The 22,330-nt window shown below is 42.7% G+C and overlaps 1 protein-coding gene across 7 annotated transcripts in view; it reads left to right on the forward strand.

Annotated features, from left to right (window-relative positions):
- The window catches only part of LOC105489034 (pleckstrin homology and RhoGEF domain containing G1), a 243,534-nt gene that overhangs the window by 90,324 nt on the left and 130,880 nt on the right, over positions 1-22,330 (forward strand). Inside the window, exon 3 of one of the 7 annotated variants that reach the window (XM_071096614.1) lies at positions 16,006-16,047. The exons of the other annotated variants lie outside the window; for them this stretch is intronic. The gene's annotated coding sequence lies outside the window, so the exon portion shown is untranslated. The remainder of the gene's footprint in view (positions 1-16,005; positions 16,048-22,330) is intronic. 7 annotated transcript variants of the gene reach the window in all.

Genomic DNA, 22,330 nt, shown 5'->3' on the forward strand with positions numbered 1-22,330 from the left:
TAAGGTTTTACTTTTAAGTATCAGAAAACAGATTTTGGCTGGGTATGGTGGCTCACGCCTGTAATCCCAACACTTTGGAAGGCCGAGGTGGATGGGTCACCTGAGGTCAGGAGTTTGAGACCAGCCTGACCAACATGGTGAAACCCTGTCTCTAGTAAATACAAAAGATTAGCCGTACATGGTGGTACATGCCTGAAATGCCAGCTACTCAGGAGGCTGAGGCAGGAGAATCGCTTGAACCCAGGAGGCAGAGGTTACAGTGAGCTAAGACTGTGCCATTGCACTCCAGCCTGGGCAACAAGAACGAAACTCTGTCTCAAAAAAAAAAAAAAAGAAGAAGAAGAAGAAGTAATATGGTCTTTGAGCTTTAGTTCTGTATTCTCTGGAATAATATTCTCTTTTGACATAAAAATTTATAGTTGCAATTGTTTCCCACTCCATAGAATTGATAAATATAAAATGATCATGTGTTGAATAATATAAGCATTTTACTGTGCCATGTCAAAAGTGAACTCAGGAAATCTGACAATGGCTAGTTCCTGCCTTTAGTGACCTTCTGTTGGTGTTTATTACTGAGGGTGTTGGGAGTCTCCTGGATGCTCAACAGTGTGACTTGAGATAGGTCCTTTAAATTCATAACTGCTCTTTTATTTTATTTTATTTTGGAATTTTTATATTTTTTTAATTTTATTTTTCCATAAGTTATTGGGGGTATGGGTGGTATTTGGTTACATGAGTAAGTTCTTTAGTGGAGATCTGTGGGATCCTGGTGCGCCCCTCACCCGAGGGGCATACGCTGCACCAAATCTTGGCCCCACCAACATGGTTACTCTTTCTCAGTGCTGGGCTCAGGAACTGACAGCAGTCAAGCCAAAACAGAAGCTGCTACTACTTCAAGAAGCCTTTTCACACCTCACTGGAGTAAGGAAATGGAACACAAAGGTTTATTTCAGTGGTTCATAGATTTCACCTCCAAATATCAAATGTAACTATACTTCTCTAATGGTTCTGTCTCCAAGTAAAGTAAGCATGCATGTATTTGTATATGAGTAGTCTGCCATTCAGCACACTAAAACACGCCCTTCCTGGGCTTCAGCTATTTCAAAAGGTATGGAGGATGTGAGAGGAAGGGTGCAAAATGAAACCCTGGATTAGGAGTTAAAATTACTGTAGGATGTCTTTACTGGAGATGATTTCCCACGCACTCTCTCAAAGATCTAATCAGGAACAAACATTTGCACATTTTATGTTGCAAACAAGTTATTTGGTTTGTTGAGTAGAATCATGGTTATTTTCATGCCTGTGTGATTTCAGGAATTCTGTTCTCCTGCTTTTGGGAAGCTGCTTCAGCTCACAGATCCCTGCCTGCCGTGAACACCTGAACGGCCTGTGGGCTGTGTTGTTCTTCTGCAACCCAGCGCATGCATTGTTCACTTTCCCCATAGTCCTCCCTCATCTGGATGATGAACCCAGTTAGATCTCCATGGCCTGATACTCTCTAAATCCCCCACGGCGGGTGTCCTACACAGAGTAGGCACACAGTGAATATAGCAGTGACTTCAGAAAACTGAAATACAAGACGTTATAAAGGACAGAGCCTGGTTCTTATATATGGCCTGTGTAATCTGTCTTGATGCTTTGCAGGCCAAACCAGATACTTAAGTTATTATTGCTTTTTACATTTCAAAGGCCTACAGACTACCATTGGCCTAAATATAAAATAATAATTTCTGTCTGTAGAGCTGTACACCCTGTAGTCGAAAAGAAAGCCCTTCCTTCCTCATTTCTTAATGACAGCCTGTAATCATCTCTGAGCAATTTTTAAGATTTTTTCTAAACCACCATTTCCGTCATTATGTCGGCTGGGGAAGAGCCTCTTCTATCAATAGAATGGTTCTCATTCCTTCCCAAGTCCAACCACCCACCTTGTGAGAAGAGGTCGTTGTAAATCTCAGCCAACTTTCTTTTTCAACAATTATGTTGGGAGAAATGTCAGATGATAAAATCAGTTAATCACCAAATATTTACTGAGGACTTGGGAAAAGTTTTGGGGAGCCATTGGAGAGAATATGACTGAACCACTGTACGTTCTACCCGAACTCTATTTCCTCATTCACTTCCAGCCTAGGCTTGAAGGAACAAGAGACCAGGGGTGGATCCAGGTTCCTGTCTAGCTGGGACATGGCCCATTTCCTTTGCGAGGCCTGGGAGCAGTTTGAGGAAGCCTGGTTAGGCATTGTCAATCCCAACTGAAGTCGCTGTTTATATGGGGTGAGGAATTTTTAACCTCACCCCATATAAGGCCTAACAACTTCAGGTATGAGTAAAATAAAGACGGAAATTGCACATCACAACTTAATGTTTGTTGTGTTTATGTACTGAAAGTATTTTATGTTTGTAAACTCAAAATTAACCCCATTGTATAAATAATGGTAATGACTATAATGGTTTAAAATAATTTACTGTATCTGTCACTCTTTTCTGATGGAATTTAATAGACTCTCATACTCTTATTTTACTTCAGATCAATAATACAACTCTTTTCCCATATTTCTTCATAATTAACTATGTAATTATCATTTGATAAAAGACTCTTATTTTAATTAGAATAATATGATCATGGGCTAATGACTCAATAAATATTCACTGAGCAGCTGCTATGTGGAAAACTAATGGCATGCTGGAAAGAAAAGAATTTTTCCTAAGGCTTGTCCTTGACCTCAAAAAAGCATTTGTGATCTAGAGAAGACAAATTTAAAGACATGCTACAAGTATAATATGAATAGGCTGAAGTAAATAAGTAGTAAATGAATATCAGAGGGAAAAAATGCTAATTTTAAGGGAGATACAGAGTTTCCCCAGTAAGTAGAATTTGAATGGAGCCTTCCAAACCATTGAGGATACTTTCAACCCTGAAATTTGGGCCAAGAGAAAGTAAATATTTGCTTTTGTCACACTTTCAGTCTCTTTTAACTTATGAAGTTTCTACTAAGTCAAACTGAAATTAATTAGTTATACTGTCAGAGTGAGTGCGTTGGTGATTTCTCTGTGTAGAAAACAGTGGAAAGGCCATCCAAGGGCAGGCGTTAGCAATGAGCAAAGGCGCAGAGGAATGAAAGCAAATGACATTTGGGGGTTGAGATGTCCATATGGCTGAAGTTCCAGGTCAGAACATAGAAGGCCTTAAATGCCAAGATAAGGAGCTTGGACTTGATCTGTAGACCTCAGGGAACTGTTCCTGCGTTAGGATCACCTGAGGTCAGGAGTTCAAAACCAGCCTGGCCAACATAGTGAAACACCGTCTCTACTAAAAATACAAAAAGTAGCCGGGTGTGGTGGTGCGCACCTGTAGTCCCAGCTACTTGGGAGGCTGAGACAGGAGAATCACTTGAACCTGGGAGGTGGAGGTTGCAGTGAGCCAAGATCATGCCACTGCACTCCAGCCTGGGTGACAGAGCAGGACTCTGTCTCGAAAAATTAACAAACAAACAAAAAACCTGTGTGTGACTTATTTGGTGTCTCTCTACTTCCTGGAAGTTGCTTCTCAACTTTTGGCTTCTCTCTGATCATTCTAACTCTGGGACTTGGAAGCTCTTATGTCAGCAAACAAAGCCCACAGCATCTTCCTTCTTCCTTTGTATGATCAGCCAGTGATTCAAATTGCCATTGGAATAATCTCTGAATTCCCTGGGATAGACTCTGAGGTCCTGCATCACTAACCACCCTCTCTTTGTTTACACTGCAGCACAGCTGCTTCGTTCAGGCTAACCACTCCCGCATGTGTTTCGTCTCTCCTGGCCTGGCTCTCTTCTCCAACACTTGGCTGCTTTGCACATCCCGTCTCTGCACATCCTCACCCATCACCTCCTTCCAGAGCCAGCTCGATGCCCAGCTCTTGGAAAAGCATATATGGCCCATGTTGTTACATTCATAAATCATACAGCAGCATCTCTGGAGTGTCTCCTTTGCACAAGGCTACGAGAGGAATGCACAGCTGTGAGTGACCCAGGTCGGGATGCAGGGACCTCGTGACTAGCTTGAGAGGCAGGGCAAAATGGCAAAAGATGCAAACAGCGCTTCAAGAGAATGGAAACTGTGTCACGTGATAGTTTAGAAGTCATTCCCAGCCAAGTTGGTATAGGCTTTGTATATAGTTATTGCTTCCCTCATCTCTGTATATGCTTCTGGGAGTTTACATGGGAGGCTTTGAATCCTTGACTGTGGTCCATTCAAAGACATGCAGCACAGATGTAGTTTATAAGAACCTTTGCCAATGAACATGGCAGAATTTTCTGTTTTATGTCTGCCATTAGTTGTTAGGTGGGGACCGTCCCTGTCCTGGCATGCAGGACTCTGCTACTGGAAATTATTATAGCATACAGAGTAAGAGTTCCAGTCCCAGACTTAGACTGTCTAGGTTCAAATGCCAGTTTCACTCCTTACTAGTTGTGTGACTTTGAAAATTATTTCATCTCTCAGTGCCTCATTTTTCTCAAGTAGGGATGATAGTAACATCTGCCTTTTAGAATTGTTGTGGGCATTCAGTGAATTAATTTAAAGAGAAAATGTTTCAAATAGGGCCTAGGTGGGCACAGCGGCTCACAGCTGTAATCCCAGCACTTTGGGAGGCTGAGGCGGGTGGATCACCTGAGGTCTGGAGTTGGAGACCAACCTGGCCAACATGGTGAAACCCCATCTCTACTAAAAATACAAAAATTGGCTGGGTGTGGTGGTGTGTGCCTGTAGTCCCAGCTACTTGAGAGGCTGAGGCAGGAGAATTGCTTGAACCCGGGAGGCAAAGGTTGCAGTGAGCTGAGATGGCACCATTGTACTCCAGCCTGGGTGACAGTGAGACTCTGTCTCAAAAACATAAAAATAAAAAAATAAAATAAAATAGTGCCTAGCACATAGCAAGTACTCAAAAAATGTTAGCTATAATAATTGATTTATATTATTAAGTAGTCCTCATGACTGTGTAATTACCCTCTTTTTAAGTGCTTTCTAGTCAGTTCCTAGTAACTGGAGCTGCAGTTCTTAGTAGCTAGGGTTATCAATATATCTGCCTTCTGTGCTAGTAAATTTTTATACATCTAAAGTTTTAAAACCTCTGCATGAACATTCCCCCTGGAACACTAGAATCAATGGTATTTTATTATTCCTACATTGACATTTTAATCGCCAAGAATGGCTTTTAAAAGAATTAGGAAGACACACGGCATCTGTCAGTCTCGATATCGTAGTTCCTGTTATGTTTCTGTTTCCATGTGAACCCTGTTTTTTCAAAAGTTTATAAGTCTTTTGCTCCATGGTGAGATTCAGCAACAAGTTTCTATTCCAAAGAACAATATTTGTCCTACTTGAAAACCTACTCTGGTTTCCATTTTCTTTGCTCAATGGTTTATGCTTCTAGAACTTGAATTTTGTTTGATGTTTTTGCCAATACAGTTTTTCATATTTGGTAATTTTGCAAATCTTCTTAAAAGCTCCAAGTCTAGCACATTGTCCTTTGATTTTTAGGTAGTGAGCTGCTTAATTTGGTTTTAAGATAAGGGTATAGAAAATATTAGGAATTCACTAGAAATATATCTGTGTTCTACAAACTAGGATCCTAGGCTGTACTGGGTGTATCTTCCTTATAGAGAAAAGAGCAGATTCTGCTTTCCTTGAAAATTTAAAGTATAGAGCAGTGGTTAAGAACACTAAAATCCTGGCTCTTCTACTTAACATCTGTGTGATCTTGGACTTGTGTAGCTTACCTAAGCCTTGAATTGCCCATCTTTCAAAGGGAGCAATGGAATTCTCCTGAGGACTGGATGAGAACATGCATGTTAGTTGCTTAAAGTTAAAAGAAAAACAACAAACAAAAAGCCATGTATACCCAAATGTCCATTATTATTGTTTCACAGAGGTCTGACTCCAGAGTTTCTCTCATGAACCGTATTCCTGGTTGTTGATATTTTCTTGGAACAAAATGGGCCCTCCTTGAATGGAGGAAGATTTTGTGTTGTAAATAGCTGTAAAGTGACTAAGTAGATGTGGTTAAGTCATACTCGTCGGGAAGAAAGGGCAGGAAAATATAAAAATAATTCAGACTTAGTATCTTTACCTTAAAAATGTTAATTTTTTACTTTCTTGGCCACTTTCACAACAAGTCTAATGAAATGGAGAGAGATTCTTTATAGAAGTTACATGGAGGGGGCAGAAGACTGGTGTCCAAAACCCCGACTCTATGTCAAGGTTGTGATGAGGAAGAATTGAGATCAAAGAGACTATTTTAGGATGTCCTCCTTCTGTCGATAGTTCTTAAAGTCCACATATCCTTTAAATGATTTATTTGACAGCTTAGGTTGAAAGTCCCTGGGAAGCCTGGCAGAGGAACTCGTCCTAAGACCAGGAGACCCAGGGTAGAGCCGCAGCCAGGGACAAGCAGAGGGCTCTTTGAGCGACATCTGTTTCCCCCTCTCCCTGAAGCCCAAAGCCACTTCAGGGCCTGCAGTGATGGCAGGCTGCCAGCTTCAGAAGAAAATCTGCAGTTTTCCATTTGAGATTAGAGGATGACACTTAGACATTTGATCATCTTGCATTAAACACTTTGAATATCTCATTACACACACACACACACACACACGGCACGTGCACGCACTTTCTCCCTTCTTCAAGGATGCATTAGCATTGGTTCTGGCGGTCTGTTCTTCAGCCCCGTTAATCTGACTTTGTGGGTGAGTTTCCTAACAACAGCGTCTCCATGCAAACTGCACAAAAGGAATCTTCAACCAACCAGAAGTTGGAAATGAATACTTGGTTCGTGAGCATAATTTTACAAGTGATTTTTTTAAAGTCTTGAGATACCAGAAATTATTTGCGAGAGGGAAAATGTCTCAAGGTAAGTATATTTTAAAAGTATTCCGGTGTGCATGAGACTGAATCCCCTGGTGGGGGTCTGGTGGTTTTAGAAATCAAACTATAGGGCTGGACGCAGTGGCTCATGCCTGTAATCCCAGCACTTTGGGAGGCCAAGGCAGGTGGATTGCTTGAGGCCAGGAGTTCAAGACCAGCCTGGCCAACATGGTGAAACCCCATCTCTACTAAAAATACAAAAATAGTGGCATATACCTGTAGTCCTAGCTACTTGGGAGGCTGAGGCACGAGAATCGCCTGAACCTGGGAGGCAGAGGTTGCAGTGAGCCAAGATGGTACCACTGCACTTCAGCCTAGGCAACAGAGTGAGACTCTGTCCAAAGAAAAAAAGAAGAAGAAGAAGTAGTAGTACTTTTAAATACATGAATCCTTCTGAGCATTTTAAAATTTCCCCAGGAGATAGAATATATATGATGATTTGATTCTGAAAGAGTAGAAACATTACAAACAATTTGTAAATTCCCAAGCTTTAAGAAGGTGCATAAAATGGTAAAGTTTCCACTGCTGAGACCTACCAAAGAGCTTGTCATGCTGTAGGCCATGGAGAGAGCAGTGAGCTTGGACTCAGGCCTGTGCCTAGGAAGACTATCTTAGCTCTTGAAGTTTCCTTGGAATTTTTGCAAGGTTGGGGAGCTTAAGGCACTAAAGAAGCGAACCCTGAGTGGGGGAGATTTAAGGACAAGGCAACTGGGAAGTAAGTTAGGTGCCTGGGAATTGGGTAAGTGGCCCTGGTGTGGTCCTGAACAAGCGTCTCCTATTTCAGAATCTCGCTGAGGGCCGGCCCTGGGAGGGGAGCCCTTTACAGAAGTTTGGTTGGTCATTCAGAATTCAGATGGTCCCAGCAGGGGCATCAGCTCTTTGTGTACAACTGGAAGGGAGTTTGGCTTCTCCGCATATTGAGACATCTGTTTACTCTGGCCAGCCTCCTACTGGAAGATTGACACAGACAGTCCCATGCTGTGCAAAGGGAAGATGCTGTGTTTTGTTTCCTAATACCAGAGCAGCTTTCTTACGGTGAGGAATCACAAATGTCCCCACATCACTACCTGCTTAAGAAAGTGATTCTGGTCCTCTTTGATAGATCCTGAAGAATATGCTTAAGAGTTTCTCAAGACATTTTGTTCTTCTGGTGGTATTGTTTTTTGTTTTTTTTAAAGAATGTTATGGATAAAGACCAAATGTTGGCTCATGCATCAAACAAGTAGATCAATTGTGAAGTACGGGTTGAAATGCTTGGGACCACAAGTGTTTTGGGTTTCAGATTTTTTTTGGATTTGGGAATATTTGCTTTACATAGTGAGATATTTGGGGGATGGGACCCAAGTCTAAACATGAAATTTATCTAGGTTTCCTATGTACCTCATACATGTAGCCTGAAGGTAATTTTATACAATATTTTAAATTTGTGCACGCAACAAACTTTTTGTTAAGTACTTACATGTAGTGTTTCCCATGTGTGGAGTTACCCGCTTGGGAGTCATGTAGATGCTCAAAAAGTTATGGATTTGGGAGCATTTTGGATTTTGGATTTTTGGATTAGGGATACTCAAGTGGTACTTGGGGTTATACCAATTTTGATCATGTTATGACAATTTTGTTAGTTAAGGAAGTTGTTAACATAGAAAGGGTTTGACTACCTAACCTGATTGTGTGTGTATACACTATACACACACACACGTACATGAAAAACTATGCTCAAGGAAGACTATTTTGGACACTTTTAATAAATTGATTACACTATAATAAATGCAGTAACGGGAGTTGCTAAAGATTATTTGGGGAAGTCAAACAAAATACAAGTACCTCCTATAATGCAACTGTAGGCTAGACCATCTATAAGGTTCTAGAGCTCTCCTTGTGTGTTCTTTTCCAACAATTGTGCAGGTTGTTTGTATGTCTGGGCAGGGTTAGGTGGGTTTAGTAGAATCTATGTATTTTAAATTTCCAGTTCACCTCTTTAAAAGACGCCAAGTGTCTTCACTCGTAAACATTTGTATCTGCAAATGATTCAAAAACAGGTTGATTTGATTATAATTGTTAAGCTCAATCTCTGAAAAACAATTAAGTTTTTTTAAGGGAGTTGTATTTATACAATGCATTTGCTTAACATGTATTGTTTTCTCATAGCTGGTACAAAGGTATATTTCAAAGTACCATTAAATGAGATGAAATTGGTGATTTTGTTTGTTGCTTTTCCATTACCTTTTTACGTCTTCACAACCAAAATATAACTGTCCTTAAAACTGGTGAAATCTGAATGTACCAATGTCAGTTTCTGTTGTTATACTATAGGTATGCAAGGTGTTATTGTTGGGAGAAACTGAGTGAAGGGTACAGGAGGGCCCCTTGTATGTTTTTGGTTTTGTTTCATTTTTGTAGTTTCTTATAGATTTATACTTATTTCAAAATAAAAAGTGCAAACAACAAAAAGTAACTGTTCTCTAGAACTCTTACCTGAAGTCTCTGGTGCCTGGCAGGGATTCAGAAAAGACACTCTGATTCAACCTTAAGTGACTGCCAAGCATTAAGTCCTGTGAGGTTTCCCTCGTGCAACAGATACTGTCTTGTAGATGTTGGTGCTCCAGAAGTGCTTCTTGAGTGCCATTGTCCCCAAACTACCTTGCTAATGGGGAAGAGATACTTTACACTCTGAGGTCTCTACTTACTCAGGTCACACCCTTTGCCCTACCTATATGTCCAGGTAGGTGGCCAAGCCCTGGGTTCCCCCAAATATTACGAACAGTGACATTGAGAACAAGTGATGTTCTGTGAGCCCTTAGTGTGTGTCTGGCTCAGTCAGGCCATAGGCCTATTAAATCACTTAAGCCTCAGAACACCACACGAGGCCATGAAAATTAAGCCATTTTAAACAGGGCAAGTTTAAACAATAATTCAGTGGTGTCTCTACTTTCAAAATAGTTTATTAGGGATCTCAATGAAGGCCATGGATCCTCTTAGCTAAACAAATAAACTAAATTTCTTTTGAATTACAATGTCAACAAAAGAAAACTTTGAAATTGTCTGATCGTCCTTCCCTTCTGAGGATAAAGACTGGCAATTATCCGTGGCCCCTGCTATTTTTGCTAACTCCTGCTATGTTTAGCATCGATAGAGCCAAATTTTAGATCACTGGTTTCGGTAAATAGCTCATAGTGAGACTAATGTTTACTCAGCAGACAGTGGGTTCCTATTGCTTCAAATTGGTTTTGCGCCGGGGAAGATGGAGAGGGACATATGGAAGGACCCAATATTACAGTGAATCGGGGTGAACCTGCCAGAGAGAAGCCGCCTGTATGTCTCAGCTACAGGGAGAGAAGGAGGCCAGGAGACCCTGCCAGGCCGACCAGCCTCCCTTAGCCCCTTACTGCTACAAAGCAGCAGTGTCCACCATTGATCTGGAAGATGCACAGTGAGGCATGCAGAAGCCTCATTCTGGAGCAGCCACAGACTGAGGAAGTCACTGATTCCCAAAATGCGTCCCCAGGACCAGCAGCTTCAACCATCTGGGAACTTGCTAGAAATCCTCGGGCCCCACTCCAGCCCCACCAAATCAGAGACCTGGGGCTAGGACCCAGCAGTCTGTGTCTTACCAAGCCTCCAGGGGACTCCCAGGCTAGCTAAGGTGTGAGAACCCCTGGGCTAGAGAACCTGGGGCGATCCCGTTTCCAGGCTTCAGAGTCTATGAAAGGAAAGAGTTTGGTTAAACATATTTACCTAGGGCCCCCCCCTTCACCCCCAAATCACATATTCCAGATTCTCTAATTCTATACATCTGTGATATAAACACACATATCTGACAGTATTGAATAGTGATTAAGCTCTGAAATCTAACTGCCTGGGTTCAAATTCTGGGGCCTCCACTGCCTAGCATTGCACATCCAAGCAATCTGCTGAACTTGCTGTGTTTTGAGCTCTTCATCCATAAAGTGGAGATGGTAGCACCTCTGTCCTAGGAGAGAGTTGTGAGGAATTAGCCTAATACAGGCAAAACAGCACCAGGCACTTAGAAAGTACTCACACATTAGCTAGGGTTAGGGTTTGCGTACTTCACTCCCTCTAAAGAATTCGGAAACTTTGAAGATGGGGGTTATAGCTTGTACAGCTTTGTTTGTCATATTTGGGCTATATATTTAAAATGCTCTTAAACACTTGCTAAAGAAATAAGAAATCACTGGTGTTAAAATTTTATATTTAGGCTGGGCACGGTGGCTTATGCCTATAATCCCAGCACTTTGGGAGGCTGAGGTGGGTGGATCACTTGAGGTCAGGAGTTTGAGACCAGCCTGGCCAATGTGACAAAACCTCGACTCTGCTAAAAATACAAAAATTAGCCAGGTGTGGTGGCAGGCGCCAATAATCCCAGCAACTCAGGAGGCTGAAGCAGGAGAATCACTTGAACCCAGGAGACAGAGTTTGCAGTGAGCCACGATCACGCCACTGCACTCCAGCTTGAGTGACAGTGAGATTCTATCTCAAAAAGAAAAACAAAAAACTATTTATAGGAAGGCCCTACATTGGGTTGTATCTGTAGATGACCTGGAAGCTGAATTTGTAAAGAATAAGCGGTAATTCTTTAGGAAGGCATTGAATGTTCCTACAAATCTAGTGATGGGGATATATGTGAGACCTGTGACTGTTTCCATGCTGTAACTTAAAAAAAAAAAAAGAAGAAAATTCGTTTTGACTTACCTGTATTTGGAACTCTTTAAGCCTTTTGAAGCTTGTCTATCCATCATAGGAAGGAAATTAATATGAATGGGTGCCTTTTAGGGGCCACGCATGTACTATGATGAATGTTCACCAAGTCTTATATCATTTAAATCAAAAGGTAATTCTGTCAAATGAGGTGGTTCCCTTGATTTTAAAGAGACCGAGATCGATTGAAGTTAAAAATCTATGATCATACAATAAGTCACAGGTCCGAGATTGGAAACTTGTATCTCACTCCATAATTCACCCTTTAGTATCACTAGTTTAGCTGTTATAGTTTTGAAATATAAAACTAAATTTTCAACAAACGAGACATGAACATCTTTTGCCACTTCAAAACACAACTGGACAACACAGCTGTTGTTAAAGTTATGTTGTAGGCTGGGCGCGGTGGCTCATGCCTATAATCCCAGCACTTTGGGAGGCTGAGACAGGCGGATCACGAGGTCAGGAGTTCACGACCAGCCTGGACAGCATGGTGAAACCCTGTCTCTACTAAAAATACAAAAATTAGCTGGGCCTGGTGGCACATGCCTGTTATCGCAGCTACTCAGTAGGCTGAGGCAGGAGAATCACTTGAACCCCAGTGACAGAGGTTGCAGTGAGCCAAGATTGTGCCACTGCACTCCAGCCAGGGTGACAGAGCAAGACTCCGTCTCAAAAAAAAGAGTTCTGATGTGTGGGGTGTGTTATAAAGTGTATTGGGAACCTGTCACCATCAACAGTACTTCTCATTTTGTTTTGGACTGTCTGTGTGTGTGTGTGTGTGTGTGTGTGTGTGTGTGTGTGTACTTATATATATGGTATCTGGTACCCAAATTGTACCCTCTAACAGTTATTTAAATCACCTAGTGTAATGCTTTAACATGTTGTTATGTTTTGTTCTGTCATCATAAATAAAAAACAGAAGCACAAGCTGATGGGGAAATAATAACCCCAAAGACAACCATCAATAACAAAGATACTTTCTAAATCAATCTAGAACCTGGCAGTCTCCATAATGGGTCAACTTCCGACTTGTTTGTTGTTGCCTCAGGGCTGTTCTAAATGCTGACGTCCTCCCGCTCTGTAGCTGATGACCTGCTGTGTTCCCTCCTTACGAGGAAGCAGCCACTTCCTCCCGTGGACTAGTAGCCTGGCACTTCTGCATCTGTAATGGCACAGCTGAGTGGTGCCAGTGCTTCTAATTTTGTACCTGCAAAAATCAAAACACCTCAGCAAGGCCTGCGTTTTCATCTCCGTCATTCTCCCTTTATCTGCCTAGGCCTTTAGATGAAAAAATGGCCAAGGTACTTGGAGAGATACGAGATGCCAGGGAGGCAGGGGAGCCAGACCCAGGTTTTAGTCTCGTAATAAAGAAAATCATGAAGTCCCTTCCCACTTCTCTCCTTTCCTGACTCCTTCCTGTCAGTTTATCAAAATGAAAGCAGATTAGGATACACAGATTGCCTACCAAGGGTTCTTAGATTCTGACTTGCTTAATACTTAAAATATAATTTTATTCAGTCCATTAGAAAAGCTCTTGTCTGGCCGGGTATGGTGGCCTGTAATCCCAGCACTTTGGGAGACTGAGGCAGGCAGATCACTTGAGCTCAGGAGTTCGAGACCAGCCTGGCCAACATGGTGAAGCTCCATCTCTACTAAAAATACAAAAATTAGCCAGGTGTGGTGGCATGTGCCTGTAATCCCAGCTACTTGTGAGGCTGAGGCAGGAGAATCACTTGAATCGAGGAGGTAGAGGTTACAGTGAGCCAAGATTGTGCCACTGCACTCTTGCCTGGACGACAGAGCAAGACTCCATCTGAAAAAAGATAAAAACTTTTTTCTACTTGAAAAGCTACTTCCTACAGTATTAAAAAAAATCAGTCTAGAATATATTCTGCTTTTTTGTTCAATTGTACCTTAATTTGGAAGTATGGAACATTCTTATGTCACAGTAGTGTCTCTCTACCCTGGCAACACATAGGAATCACAAGAAAAAATACTCTGGTCTTGCCCTCCAGTGAATATGCTGTTTTAAAATAGTGTCTGATTGCTGTTTAGCACCTTGATTTTTGAAAACTTGCAGAATTTCTTGTGGCATTTTTACATAGTTGAATGTACTTGGTGCCTTTGAATTTGCTTATATATTATTATCACTGACAATGGAACTAATTTTAAGTCTTTTCAGTTTGACATAGTAGAGCCTTTCACTCTAGTGAAGATCAGGACTTACAAAAAGATTCGAAGTGCAAATAATAGACAATTGCAAATAATAGCTTTCTATTGGCGCTGAGTTTCAGTGTTGACAGTATCTTTGATGGTTGATGGTCTGACCGACTGACCTGTTAGCATGGTGAAAATGAATCTTAGTTGGTTCTTTGGGGTGAGGGGGAGATGTTTGGCTGGTGCTGTCCTCTGAGGGCAGGGAATTGTCAGCACAGACGCACTCGTCATTAGCCTTGGGCTTCAGACATAAACCTTCCTCTGGTCTCCTTCCAATGGAGTTTGGCAGCATTTCACATGGGTCTCAAGGGCCCCTCTTGTCCCTTCTGAACAAGCCCCCTCTGAACTCAGAGACAAATTGACTTTTCCTACAACACACCTCATCCTGGACCCCAGCGTGATTCCACCTAGTTCTATTCATAATCCCTTATTTCTCCTTTGGAGAGTCTAATCCTTGAAGTCTCTCATCCTTGACCCCCTCAAAGCGTTTTTCATTGGGATGATGGACTAGGGGAAGGCTGAGGCGGGTGGGGTAAGGGGCTGCAGGCAGCCTTGAGCTCTCCATGGAGCACTGGTTCTCAACCTTACATCACCCAAAGAGTCCAGGTACCTTTGTCCATTCCTGGGCCCTGTCCCTGAAAATTCTGATGTTGTGCTCTTGGGCAGGGCCCAGCAATCTGGTTCCTTGTTGAAAATCTTGCTGATGATGATTATTAGCGAGCTTGGACTGCCATAACAATAACACAGACTGGTGGCTTAAATGACAGACATTTATTTTCTCATAGTCCTGGTGGCTGTAAGTCCAAGATCAAGGTGCTAGTGGGATTCTTGTCCAGTGAGGCCTTTCTTCCTGGCTTACAGACAGCTGCCTTCTGGCTCTATTCCCACATGGGCTTTTGCATAGAGAGAGAGCAAGATCTCTAGTATTTCTTCCTCTTCCTGTAGGGACACCAGTCCTATTGGGCTAGGGCCCCACCCTTATGACCTCATTTAACTCCACCTCCTTAAAGGACTTGTCTTCAAATACAGTCGCTTCGGGGGTTAGGGCTTCAACACCAACATATGTATTTGGGCAGGGGGACACTATTCAGTCCATTGCAGTAATTTAGGAGGTGTCAGGTAACACCTGGAGAAATAATGGTTTAGGGTGTATACTAACAATCACCAGTTTTTTGGTTTACAATACCATTATGATAATTTATGTATTAAAATGTCTAAATAGATTAAAATCTCTAAGTGTCAGCAGAAGAATGAAATGTAAGGCATATTTCAAAGATATGCCATCGGAACACTCATTTTTATAAGCTATAAATGGTTTATCTCATCTTCAGGGGAACTTTTTAAAAATAAAATCCTGGGATGGGATTTATCCATGCAGAAAAGCACAAGAATTCCCTGTTCTCTGACAGTTTGTCATGGGGTTTCCAGAGAAACATGGAAAGCGGTGGGGACCGCTGGTCCCACTCAGCCCTTGCCCCTCTCCAGCCACCACTGCCCATGCACAGAGTCTCCTGAGCCCAGTCGCCCCGCCTGCCAGGGTGTGTACTGGAAACAGGCATGTGGCCTCATAAACGAAGCAAGTTACTAGACTTGCTCCATCAACCTCTAGTCTGAAGTAGCCTTTTCCCTCAGGGAAGCTTTTAGCTTCTGCTTTTTCTTCCACATGAGGATTAGGGGAAAATGGTTGGTTTTGTTTTTCTGTCCCCCTCACCCACTCCCTCCTCCTCATGCTCCTGAGGGAAGATATCACATATCAGAGGCAATTCTTCTTCAGAAAGACTTAGGTATGTCTACAAATCCTCTTGGAGGCCTCGGTGTATTAAAAGTTTTATCTCTGGGGTTCAGAAAGAAAGAAACACTGGGATGGCATGCAGGGTAGGGCTTCCCCTTTCTAGGAAAAATGCTGCTGATGAACTCATGCCTCTAGGTGCCGTCTTAAATGATCAATGTCAAAATGCACAAACGCTCTTCCAAGTTATTCCTCTTTGTTCCTTGCCCGTAAATCCAGTTTTATAGTCATTGTTTATTTTGATGGGACTTGAATCTCCAATTCTAAGTCTTCACTCCTGTCCTATTATTTTCTGAAAAGGTCCAACAAAACAAGTGGTTTCTGAGATTAGGATGTGTTACGTAAATGTTGGCATTTATACTAGATCTTGTCTTATTTTTCAGAAGAGCTCGTAAACAAATCCTCACTTCAATACTTTCATAAGGGTGAGTAGATGGTAGCAACCCCTGAGTCTCTCCAGTGAGCCCAGTGTGTCATTCTTTGGGGGCTGTGGTTTGTCTTGATGTTCCAGCAAGTTTTCCATTTCAAAAACTATGATAGGCGTGGTGCGGTGGCTCATGCCTGTAATCCCAGCAATTTGGGAGGCTGAGGTGGGAGGATCACTTGAGCTCGGGCGTTTGAGATGAGCTGGGCAACATAGGGAGACCCCATCTCCACATATAATTTAAAAAATTAGCCAGGCATGGTGGTGCATACCTGTGGTCCCAACTACCCAGAAGACTTAGGCAGGAGGATCACCTGAGCCTGGGAGGTTGAGGCTGCAGTAAGCTGTAATCATGCTACTTTGCTGTAGCCAGGGCAACAGGACAAGACTCTGTCTCAAAAAAAAAAAAAAAAAAAAAAAAAAAAAAAAAGAACTATGACACCAGTTATCTGTTTGGTTTGGCAGCATTAATTGCTTCTTCTATCTTAATTCCTTCGTAGAAACCCTGACCAAATTCTAATGTTTTATTTAAATGGAGGTTTGCAAAAGAACTGATAGGATAAGATACTTTGAATATAAAGAGACCAAAAAAATGAAAATAAGAGTTAATTCGGATAAATGGCAAAGACAATTTACATTTCCTGACCCGTGATTAATTTTTCCCCATCCCTCCACTGTAAACCTTCTTCCCTTCCCTCACCAGATTTTTCCATGATGGGAAGAGTGGTCTTCTAGTGTATATTTCATTTTCTTTTTTTCTTTTCTTTTTTTTTTCTTTTAAGATGGAGTCTTGCTCTGTCACCCAGGCTGGAGTGCAGTGGCACAATCTCGACTCACTGCAGCCTCTGCCTTCTGGGTTCAAGCAATTCTCCTGTCTCAGCCTCCTGAGTAGCTGGGATTACAGGTGCATGCCACCATGCCCAGCTAATTTTTGTATTTTTAGCAGAGACAGGGTTTTGCCACGTTGGCCAGGCTGGTCTCAAACTCCTGACCTCAGATGATCCACCTGCCTCAGCCTGCCAAAGTGCTGGCATTACAGGCGTGAGCCACCGTGCCTGGCCTATGTTTCATTTTCATATGGCTTACACATGGGAGGAATAAATTGTTCTTATCAGATCATATAGTCTGGTAATTTCTAGGACTAGTAACCTAATATAGAGTGCAGTGTCCGGATGTGCCCATGTATATAATCCAGAGTCATGTACCTCAAGGGCCAGGCAGATCATATAAAGGAGTGGCGGAGGACAGGTGTAATACGAAAGGGGATGTGGGGACTGGGCACACTGGGAAGTGCACAGCCAGGGTGATGTGAGCAAGCTTAGCTCTACCCACTGCTGCTGTGCAAGAGCATTAGACTAGTGTTAACCCATGTTTATCCCTTTTTAATTTTTTGGCACCCCAACCCCAAGCCCCCCCAAAATCTGTTTTTTTAATGCAGAGTATCCTGATTATTTAAACTTAGGTCATCAATACAAAGAAATTAAACCCCGTGTTGACCAAACAACAGGTCCACAGGTCACACTCTGTCTAACCAGCCTCAGCTCCACCAGGCCTCACCAGCCCTGTGGGTACAGGTGAAGTCACTTTAAAAGATCTGACTTGGCCAGCTCAGCTGTCACTTCACACAGACATAAAGATAGGACCTCCCAGGCAGCACCTCCTGGCTCCCCTTTCCTCTGCCTGACCTGTCACTGCCCTTCCACCCGCACTGCACTGATCCTTCCAGGGACCCCTGCCCCGGGATATTCAGCATTCCCAAGCTCCCTGTAGGAATTCTCCTAGTGGGCCACCCAAACCTCTGCCCCCAGGCTGCCAAGAAATCCCTGTTCTTTTCTTTATGGGAAAAGGATTCCTCTCCTCTTGTGTTTCCTTCTGTTAGACAGAAGGATCTCACAGCCAAGTTGCCTGGCATATTACAGTTGTTAATTCTCTTGGTTTTGGTTTTGGTTTTTCGGCCACCCACTCTCTTTGTCAGGTCATTCGCAGGCTGTCCAAATGGCTAGGTGAGGCCAGTCTGATTACCTGCCACATACGAAATCAGAAACCAGTACTTCCTCTCACCAGAAGAATGGCCCTCTGCTTATTCTACTTGCCCTACCAGACTTCCTTCCCCTCATCTCTCCCAGGGTCACCAAGGCTTCTGTGGCCATCAGACCTCAGCCCCAGCCCCACCTTCCTTCCCCACATAGAATCTGTGCCATATGCCTGAAAATATCTGAATCCTAGTTTTAGATACTGTTAGAATACTTTTTCTAGGATCCCTCTTAGACAGGCCCCTTGTAAATCAGTCAGTCATTCCGTAAAAATAAGTAAATGGGTTAGGGGATAGCTACAAAGACCCTTCTAGTCTCACTCACCCAGTCTCTATGGAGGCTCATCCAGGACATCTCACTGGAGTGAATTTGTTCTAATAATCGTAATTGTATATAAACTTAAAGTATAAGAGTTCCTTGAATAATTCAGAACTAACTGTATATTATCTGTATATTATAGGAGCATAATTTTTGCAGGTGTACAGTTAGCTCAACTGCTGTGCTACTGCTTTGTCAGGGATATATTAAGGCAGGTGCTTGTTTGGGATGCAACCACAAATGATGACAATACCCCTGTGGTAAAATGAGCTGTTTCATAATCTACTCTATAACCTGGTTCCAGAATGCAATTTTGCAGAAAGTGGAGACGATGTCAGTGAATAGGTAAAAAGCATGACCTGGATGCTAGACATTGGCTTACTGTCAGATGATGTCATCGAAAAATTTTGCAGAGAGTTTTTTTATTGATCATGGTTAACACATCTATCACAAATTCTGCCACAGAAGGAATTACAGGGCTGGGCGCAGTGGCTCATGCCTGTAATCCCAGCACTTTGGGAGGCTGAGGCAGGCGGATCACAAGGTCAGGAGATGGAGACCATCCTGGCTAACATGGTGAAACCCTGTCTCTACTAAAAATACAAAAAATTAGCCAGGCATGATGGCACATGCCTATAGTCCCAGCTACTCGGGAGGCTGAGGCAGGAGAATCACTGGAACCCGGTAGGTGGAGCTTTCAGTGAGCCAAGATTGCACCACTGTACTCCAGCCTGGGAGACAGAGCGAGACTCCGTCTCAAAAAAAAAAAAAAAAAAAAAAGGAATTACAGGGAATCAAAAGCAGTTTCCCTGTACAAAGGCCACATGCTCCTGGTTTTGCATTGACCTGTGGTTATCTGACCATAATGGTGGGACCATGTTTTACAATCCTAAAGTTATTTGATAGCCTCAAGAGAGACAGTCTATGGAGTTAAAAAGTGGATTGGTGGGACCCTCACCCCAAATCATGGAACCTTAGATTCTTAGATTTGGAAAGTCTTCTTAACTGTCAGAGACTCCAGAGTTCTCGTTTTACTAATCCAGAAGGAATCTGGATCACAGAGAGGTTAGTAACTTGCCCAAGAAGATAAAATTGTCTGGGGGAGCTGAGATTCTACACATCTCAACTTCAGATCTTCTGTCCTTTCCACACATCATTTCATGAGCCGTAGGTGATGGTTTAGATTGAACAAAATAAATTTGGCTTTGGGGATGGTGTTTTTTGTTGTTGTTTGTTTGTTTTTGAGATAGTTTTGTTCTGTTGCGCAGCCTGGACTACAGTGGTACAATCACAGCTCACTTCAGTCTCAATCTCTTGGGCTCAAGTGATCCTCCCACCTCAGCCTTCCATGTAGCTGGGACCACAGGCACATGCCACCACGCCCAGCTAATTTTTTATTTTTTCGTAGAGACGGGGTCTTACTCTGTTGCCCAGGCTGGTGGGGATGGTTTTTATTATTAAATTACTAGGCTGATAACCAATAGTCATTATGAAAACATAATTCCTCAAAACTCTTAGAGCAGCTTAATTCATTAGATTTACCATTTTGTTATGCCCTAATTTGTACAGACTCTTAAAGAGATATCTTACGTCTGATCTGTACTGGCAACCAGGCAGTTGTCCCTGGTTCTGGGTCCCCCAGGAAAGGTGTCCAGCTAATCCTGGGAAATGCTCAAGGCTCAAATGCACATGGTCAGTTCTTAAGTCCCCTGGAAGTAGCAAGACAAACAGTGGCCTGACCACTGCCCTCAGCCGTCAGTCTGTCCTTTTGTGACCCCCTCTTTTGGGGCTCCTTTGATGTTCATTTTAATCTGATAATACCCAGATGGAAATGCTGGGCAGGGAAGTTTACATTGTGATACACTGGAACCACACCTTTTAAGGACCTAGTCAAAGCTATTAGGCAAGAACAGAGTCATAGTTACCGCCCAAGCAGCTCTGCCCACTGTCTGGAGGAGAAAGAAAAGGTGAGACTAGAGAAGACTGATATATGCAGGTGAAGGAATGGGATTACCCCAGAGTGGAGAAGGAAAGTAGTACCTACTTTAATAAAGGAGCATTGTTGGAGTAAACATAGTTATTAATTGTGGTATGTAACAGTATATTTGCAAACACGATTGCCCAGAAAAAAAAATCTAAGTTGGATGTTCACTGTGGGTATAATGCCACAGTGAATGCCAGTGGGAAGTAAAGCAGCCTGGATGGTATTTTCTCTTTGGCTGGTTTCCCCTGGTTGACCTCTTCTCAGCCTTCAGATGTCAGTCCACACATCCCTTCCTCAGGGAAGCCTTCCCAGACCATCCCAAACTAGGCCTGGTCCCCTTTACACATTTCCATAGTGCCTGTGCCTTCCCAGCCCAGTGTGCACATCACACAGCCATCAGTCACCTGTTTGAATGATCCTTCAGTGTGTCTGCCTGGCCAAACTCTGTGCCTTTTGAGGACACAGCGATGTTGATGTACCTAAAAGTCTGACTTGGGAGGAGTGGGGAGAACATTTATTTCCCTGAGGATGTTCTCCAAAAATGATATCTTTCTTAACATGTTTAATAGTAAGTTGGCATGAGGACTTAAAATTCTGAAGCCACTTTGGTAGAAGCAGTAGGAAAGCATGTTTTTGACATATAAGGAGAAGGTGATCAGAGGGTGGTGACAGCGGTAAGTCCGCTCTACCCCATGCGCCCCACAGCCACAAGGGGCAGCTCTCCCCTTTGACCTCTCTGCACCGCTCCCCCATCACTGAACCCTGCCTCCAGGAATCCCTTAGGGTAGTTATTCCATCAGTATTTGAACAAAGATGCAAATACATATGGGAAACTGATAGGACAGCTCAAATAATTAAGGAACTACAAAATGGAGGTGAGGCATGATTTCTCCTGTGTTTTCCTATAGTGGTCTTTAAAGCACTCCAGGGTATGATCGATTATTTGTGTAGGGTTGGGATGTCTGGTAACTAACAGTGTCTAAACAGAGACCGGACACACTTGGTGAGATGTTGTAAGTGGTAATTGAAACACCGGATTAGAAAGCCCCAGAGTATCTTTCCAATGTTGACATGCTGTTATCATAGGATTCTTTTTAGTCCATACAGCTCCCGCTAGAAAATAAGTGTCATAAAGGCAGGGGTGTTTGTCTGTTTTGTTCATTGTTGTGTCTTTAGTGCCCAAGGCAGTGCCTGGCACATAGTAGCTGCTCAATAAATATTGAGTAAATGAATATATCAGCAGATATCAAATTCACAATATTTTTCTGGTATAGAATAGACTCTAATTAAGTGTTTATTTCATTGACCTGGATCAAGCAGGCCATAAGTCAAAACGGGGCTAAAATTTGGCATTGTATCACCGAGTAAAAAGCTCAGGCCAATATTCTGACCGCATATGAAGTCAAACTGCTATCAGCATTTTAGACCAATGATTCTGGAGTTAGGGTGACATTGCATCAGCCAGGGACCTGGCAAGAAACTGAATTGGCTCAGCTGGTTCAAATGAAGGGTGTATGTGAAGCAAAGAGTGACAACAGTGGGAAGCCTTAGCCACTGCTTTTGGGACAATCTATAGGGATCCCTGAGGGACCGGGGACAACATAGAGTTAAGGGAGCCCAAGAAAGGCTGGAACCATGGAAGACCTACCCCAAATCAATGAGGGAGTAGAGGAAATGCCCCTATTTCCCTCCCTTCCTGCTTCAAATTATTGGTGCCTCTAGCCAAACCTACCTGGAAGGCAGCCAGCCAGGGAGCGGAGTGTGCAGACCTTCAGACAAAGCAAGACTGGGAAAGACTGGGCTGGGGGTGTGGCAGGAACAAGACCTGCCATGTAAATTCATTCTGTTCTTCTTATATATTAATCATACAAATAATACATATTCATTAAAGAAAATGTAGAGATCAAACCAGCAGTCTTCATGTTTTAGCTTTTTCCTCCTCCTTTTTC

Source organism: Macaca nemestrina, chromosome 5 (genome assembly GCF_043159975.1).
Source record: "Macaca nemestrina isolate mMacNem1 chromosome 5, mMacNem.hap1, whole genome shotgun sequence".
NCBI lineage: Eukaryota > Metazoa > Chordata > Mammalia > Primates > Cercopithecidae > Macaca > Macaca nemestrina.